Source organism: Pelodiscus sinensis, chromosome 1 (assembly GCF_052426305.1).
Source record: "Pelodiscus sinensis isolate ZL-2025 chromosome 1, ASM5242630v1, whole genome shotgun sequence".
Classification (NCBI taxonomy): Eukaryota; Metazoa; Chordata; order Testudines; family Trionychidae; genus Pelodiscus; species Pelodiscus sinensis.
Window position 1 is genome coordinate 244514714 of NC_143052.1, and position 6634 is coordinate 244521347.

General features: G+C 44.3%; 2 long non-coding RNA genes across 2 annotated transcripts; one reads left to right on the forward strand and one right to left on the reverse strand.

Moving 5' to 3' along the window:
- Nucleotides 1-287: 287 nt before the first annotated feature.
- LOC149525727 (uncharacterized) lies at nt 288-3315 on the forward strand. Its single transcript, XR_016348424.1, has 2 exons — nt 288-1730; nt 1779-3315. It is a non-coding gene; the product is annotated as an uncharacterized LOC149525727 (long non-coding RNA).
- Nucleotides 326-6634, reverse strand: LOC149525728 (uncharacterized). The gene is made up of 2 exons (XR_016348425.1): nt 5056-6634; nt 326-2508 (listed from the first exon to the last, which is right to left on the reverse strand). It is a non-coding gene; the product is annotated as an uncharacterized LOC149525728 (long non-coding RNA).

The following is a 6634-nucleotide window of genomic DNA, read 5'->3' on the forward strand; positions in this document are numbered from 1 at the left end:
TTCTCATAAAATGGAGAGAGATCTAGTAGGAGGGACAGTTATACAGGAGAATGACCACAGGGGAACAGTAAGGGGCCAGAGATGGTGATGAGGACAGCTATAACCCCATTAGGCTAGCAAGGGGCAAGGGTGGACAAAGGGATAGCTATCTCCTGTATATTTTGGAGTTTGTCTGTTTGTGTGCCTGTTTGTATGTCCTCCAGTCAGGGATATGCATCCTTCATGCAGCTGTGCTTCTTCAGCTGCAGTGGGTAGTGTTTGTTCATTGTGTACTGTACATATACACTCAATAATAATTGTCGAAGCAAAAACACGCTCCTCTGTGTTTAGGCAGCTAACAAGCAGCTTTATTAATTAATAAAGCACAGCATGAGCCAAACGTGGTCACAGCAGAGCCAGACCCAGTAAAGCTGCTAATACAATCAATCCTAGTATCTTTATACCCTTAACCAAACAGTCTGACATCAGGGCATCCAATTACAGAAATCCTCAATTAAATTTGGAAAAACAAAGCCTTATCAACAAGATGGCGGACAGGTGCGAGGGAGTACATCTCCTGTCCCAACCAGCCCAATTAACACATACCAATAGCCCATCCTGTAGGCCTCTTCTCACGGGGTGACAGAAAGTTCACTCTGGTCTACGTGCTTGAGAGAAAAGCTGAAATGGTTTCTGATATACAAGATGGCTTCTAGCTAAATATGAAAATGGTTTCTACAGCTTCTACAACTCCCCCCTTTTAGCCTTTTAAAGGCTAACCTTGAAACCATTTTATACCTCCATTTTCCATTAAAGTATTTATGTACATTTCTTGTTCCTTTCTCTGCTCATCCTATTTTAACATCATGAGTTCCACATTCCCTTTGGTAAGGGTCTATCTTGTGTTTTCTAGAATACAAGAAATACAGCATTTGATTAACAAGAAACAGCAATAAGCACAAAAGAATATAGCCAATACTAAAACTACTCTTTGCAAAATCCAAGTTCCCACATGTCCAAACCAGCCTCCCAACCAATCCCAGAGGGTCCAGTCTTCCCCCTGCCTTAGGCGTTTCACAGTTCTTTTAATTTCTGAGGCATCTTCCTTTACTTCTTTGCTGGTGTCAGAAATATACCCACAGCATTTTCTTCTTACTAAGGCACAAACCCCGCTCTTACTAGCTAGGACATAGTCTAGGGCCATTCGGTTTTGGCTTTTTCTCACCCTGGCTCCTGAACCGTTACATGTCCAGCAGTACTTTCCAATTGGGGTCAAGGCTAGGCGGATATACCCTGGGTTAGTAAACCCTTTATCCTGCCAAGTATCATTTGGCTTAGTTTACTAAACAGTGTGCCGTTTATTTGAGTGTTGTTTAGTGGGACTGGAATCATTGGGATGCCTCCTTCTGAATATACCGGACTGTGAGCACATATCCAGCAACCTGTAGAATTAAATTCTTGGGAAACTTGGTTCATTAAAAGCATAAACACATTTGAACCATATAGGTTATAACTACTAAATATTAAAAACAAGATTAAGCATAAACTCAACATGAATTGTTTGTCCAGCCTCATGCTGGCTGTTCTTCAGGACTTCGTAGTTTGCTTCACCTATCGCTGGCAGGTTCTTCTGGGCCGCAGCTGGTACCTTAGCCTTGGTCTCTCAGGCTCGTCTGCTTCTGGGCCTGGATTGCCGGTACCAAGCCTGTGCTGATCCTCGTCTACTTCTGGACCTGGGTTTCTGGTACCAGGTCTGTGGTGATTCTCATCTGCTTCTGGACCTGGGTCTCCGGTACCAGGTCTGTGGTGCTCCTTGTTGGGGACAACTTCTGTAGGGACTGGAACGGGTTTGCAGTGGGATGCGTGAATCCAGGTGGGCAATCCTTCGCACTTTACAGCAGTATGGGTGGTCAGAAGGATTTGGTAGGGACACTTTCACCTGGGTTCCAGAGCAGTCTTCCGCTGGTGAACTTTCACGCAAACCCAGTTTCTTGGTTGTAGTTTAAGGCACAGCTCAGTTGGGGCCTCCTGGAAGGCGTCCTTAACCTGTAAATGATAAGACTGTACACACCTCATAAGTTCCTGTCAATACTTGACTATGCTTCCTTTAACAAGTGTGGCATCAGCCAGGTTAATTTCTGGGCTGCTTAACAGTCTCATAGGTTGGCCACATGCAATTTCATGTGGGCTGAGTCCAGTTTTCTGATTAGGAGTGGCTCTCATGCTCATTAGGGCAATCGGGAGTGCTTCTACCCATGTTAATCCAGAGTTCTCACATATTTTAGCAAGTTTGTTCTTTAAAATCCTGTTTCATCTTTCTACTGCTTCTGCGCGCTCCAGGTGTCGTGCACAGTGCAGTGCTTGTCTGGGAGAGTAGTACTTTTCCAGGTTTTTTTTGAACAATTTGCCCAGTAAAGTGGAGACCTTTATCACCGGAGATCACAAGGTGTATTCCCCATGATGGGATGTAATAATTTAGAAGTTTCTTAGCTACTGTGATGTCATCATGTTTCCTTCAGGGATAAGCTTCTACCCATCCCAAAAACAAGCAGACAATAACCAGCACACTTTTAAAAGATTGACATTTAAGCAATTGAATAAAGTCCATTTGTAAATTCAGAAATGGTCCCAAAGGCGGAGGTCTGGTTACCGGAACTGTCTTTACAGGTTTACCCACGTTGTGGGCTTGGCAGACAGGGCAAGCCAGACAGTAATCTTTGGCTGCTTGGGAGAATTTGGGAGCAAACCAATTTTGTTTTAGGATTGCTACCATCCCCCCTTTTGCCAACGTGCGACAATCTAGGGAGCACGGGGGCAAGGTGAGGTAGCAAGACCACTGGGGCAACAATGTGGCCATCAGAGCTGCACCACAAGTGGTCTGGGTGCAAGGTGCACCCTGCCAGTCTCCACTCCTGCTTTTCCGATTCTGGGGCTTGGTCTTGCAGGAGGGCCAGTTCTGAAAGAGACGGCGTAGGAGCTGGCGATGGTAGGAGAGAAGGGAAAAACAGCAGGTAGAGGAGCAGATTTCACTACATTCTAGACAGTACAAACTGCATAGCCTGCTACTAAAACTCTACTAAAATTATAAAGGCAAGAACCATTTATATAAAGCACAATATTGAGATTATTCAAGGGACTTAAATTATTCTTTCATTAGAACAACAATATTGTACACACAACGTTTGAAATACATATATCACAATCAAGATACACACAAGACAAATCTGGACAGAACACAAACTTATGTCATGACACAGAACCATGGTTTTTTTTTTTTCCTTCGGTTAATTTTCATATGATATTAGCGCTTCTTGATGATCTGAAAGACAAAGAAAACATTTCTACCCCCGTCGGGGTGGCCCATTATAACTTAAAATACTGCCTAAGATCTGCTAGGGGAACTAGTTACATCTAGTTCCTTACCACTTCTATGGGTGAGTGAGCTGTAACTTTCTGAGAACAAGAGAGCTTCATCGGTACTCGTGACCTTCCACTCTCTTGAATTACCTCTGAGCTGCTAGCTTTCCTTATCAGTGGCATGCCTCAGTTTTTCTCTTGTACTGCAGACCAGGCTTATTTTATTTACTGCTACAGAAACTCTTAGAACAAGGTGCTTGCTAGTTACTATTCCAGCAAGCAAAAGGTTTTTCTTTCCTGAAAAGAATCACATGCAATGTTACAGACTTACTTATGGGGGACAGTGCTCCCCCCCTTCCAGAACAGACAGGCAGTTTGCAGACACACACAACCTTGGATCTGAAAGCAAGCCAAAGGTGCTATCAGCTCAGCCTTGAACAGAAACACTGTGAAGTTTCTGGGCTTGGATTTTTTTAAACAATAATTAGGTTCCTTGGAAGACACATTTAACTCTTAGGGTGCAGGTTTTACAAATTTACAATGTATAGATTCTATTCTTTTATGCGGTTAACCAATTAAGTTTCAGTAGAATTCCTTATTTTCTCTTTAATAGATTTAACAAAGTGTCTGTAGCTAAATGTTTAACTTGACTGTTTCATTGCTAAGATGATTAAAAGAGGCTGCAAGAAACAAGTCATTTCTTAAAGCAGGTTTGTTTTGTTTTTTTTTTTCCCTCCCCCTTAGGATTTGGAGGAACACTTTCTTTAAACTGTTAAACTTATTTTAAACTTTATGTTTTGCTTTGGATCGGGCAAGTTTGTTACAGGAGCCCGTGTTTTCAAAGGGAAGAGCTAATTCCTTTCAGTTATTTTTCATGTTTCCTCTCTACCTGTGTATGCGTTATAAAGAGGGATAGAGGGGTGATGTTGTGCCAGATTTTCCCCCCAAGCTTGGTTGATATAGGTGTGCAAACTGAGAATTTTTTTTCCCCACTTCTTATGCATTATTTTGGCACAGAGGTGCTGCAGCAACTTTTAAGTTACCTATCTTACTGCAGGGTGGATTTTTGCTTTTCTGAGCTTTACTTTCATCCCTCATAGCTTTAATTTTTCCTTTTTTCCAATTTGTTAAATGCTTACAGGTCCTTGGACCATTATGTAGTACACAGGGGTGCCTTTCGGCAGAGTGGGGGGTGTTTAAACTAACCCCCACTTAAACTAACTTTACACACTCCAAAGAAAGAGTCTGCCGGGTCTAGAGTGTCAGACCTTAGCAGCTCATGAAATAAGGGGAGTCGTCACTCCCTCACATATCCGCTGAGTCTCGAGGTTCAGCTGACCCCCCCCCTTGCGTTCAGAGCTCCCTCGTGGGAGAGCCCTGGTGCAGCTGGGATCAGCTCAAGTCTCAGACCTATGCAACGGCATTCATTCTTCACTCATTACATTCATACTCATTTTCCACACACATTTTTTTCTCCTTTTTCACATTTTTCCTATAGTTTCCACATTTAGCTGCATCTTTATTTATTGTCTAGTTCCCATGGGTTTCTATTAAGTGACGCTGCCCTAAGACACCCGGCACTTAATATCAGACTTCATTAGGATCCTATACCAGAAAACACTTAACATAAAGGCACTGGAATTCCTGTAGACTGACCTACCCCCATTTCCTGCGCGCGCTTAATTCTGTAAGACACCGAACTAAAGTCCGCCTGCTTACACCATATTCTGCAAGTCACCGAATCAGGATCCGCCTGCTCGCTCTGCGAGTCACTGAATCAGGATCCGCCTGCTCGCTCTGCGAGTCACCGAATCAGGATCCGCCTGCTTGCTCTGCAAGTCACCGAAACAGGATTCGCCTGCTCGCTCTGCGAGTCACCGAATCAGAATCCGCCTGCTCGCTCTGCGAGTCACCGAATCAAGAATTCACCTGCTCGCACTGGTCCCCCCCCCTTTTTGTTGCGAAGCACTGGACTCAAGGTCCACCTGCCTCGCAGGGGTTTCCGGCACCTGCCCCAGCCCGGCAGAACACCACGTCCTGGCGCCTGGAGACAGCCTGGCGGAATGGGGCACTATGGCCTGGGGTTAGCCTCAGAGGTCAGTACTACGCCCACAAATAACAGAGAGAGACAACAAAGCTTCCCCACAGTTCCGTGTGCCGAGAGAGAGTAATGGCACCACACCAGCTTTTAGCGTCCGAACTCAGAGGGTCCAGCGCATGGCTGCCTCACTAGAGACACCGGTGTGCCCTTTTGGAACTGTGACACATAAGACAGGCCTAATAGACAAAGACAGACACAGACAGACAAAAATGTTAGCCGCTCCACAAAATTGAATTCCGTAGCTCCCCTTACCCCGATGGCCGGCCGTCACTCCAAATCCCAAGCCCTCAACCAGGAGATTTCGTAACAGGTATCCCCTTTACCTTCTCTTGAGCGCTCTGAGAGGTTTGGAAGTGGAGTGCCGGTCCGTCCATACGGGCAAGTGGCGCGTTAGGAATCTCGGTGGAACCTCCAAATTGTCGAAGCAAAAACACGCTCCTCTGTGTTTAGGCAGCTAACAAGCAGCTTTATTAATTAATAAAGCACAGCATGAGCCAAACGTGGTCACAGCAGAGCCAGACCCAGTAAAGCTGCTAATACAATCAATCCTAGTATCTTTATACCCTTAACCAAACAGTCTGACATCAGGGCATCCAATTACAGAAATCCTCAATTAAATTTGGAAAAACAAAGCCTTATCAACAAGATGGCGGACAGGTGCGAGGGAGTACATCTCCTGTCCCAACCAGCCCAATTAACACATACCAATAGCCCATCCTGTAGGCCTCTTCTCACGGGGTGACAGAAAGTTCACTCTGGTCTACGTGCTTGAGAGAAAAGCTGAAATGGTTTCTGATATACAAGATGGCTTCTAGCTAAATATGAAAATGGTTTCTACAGCTTCTACATATTTCATTTAAAAAAATCATGGTATGTTTATTGGATACCACAAGATTGATATGTTAGAGTCTAAAGCACCATCCCCACCCGCCAAACTCATAAAAAGCATTTATAAATCATTTAAGAGCTGTATTCAAGCCAGATTGACAGATGTACACAAAAGCAGCTCACTGGAATGCTATAGCACACTGTTAAAGTGATCCATAGTTGTACAGTTCCTTGATAGGCTCTTGTAGTTGCCCTTGAGTCTGGCTGTTAAATTCAGCAGATAGTCTTTCCAATTCCCCCCTCACACCCTCCCTGTGGGAGATGTTTCTTCCTTTGCTTCATAAATATTATTTAATACATACAGCAACA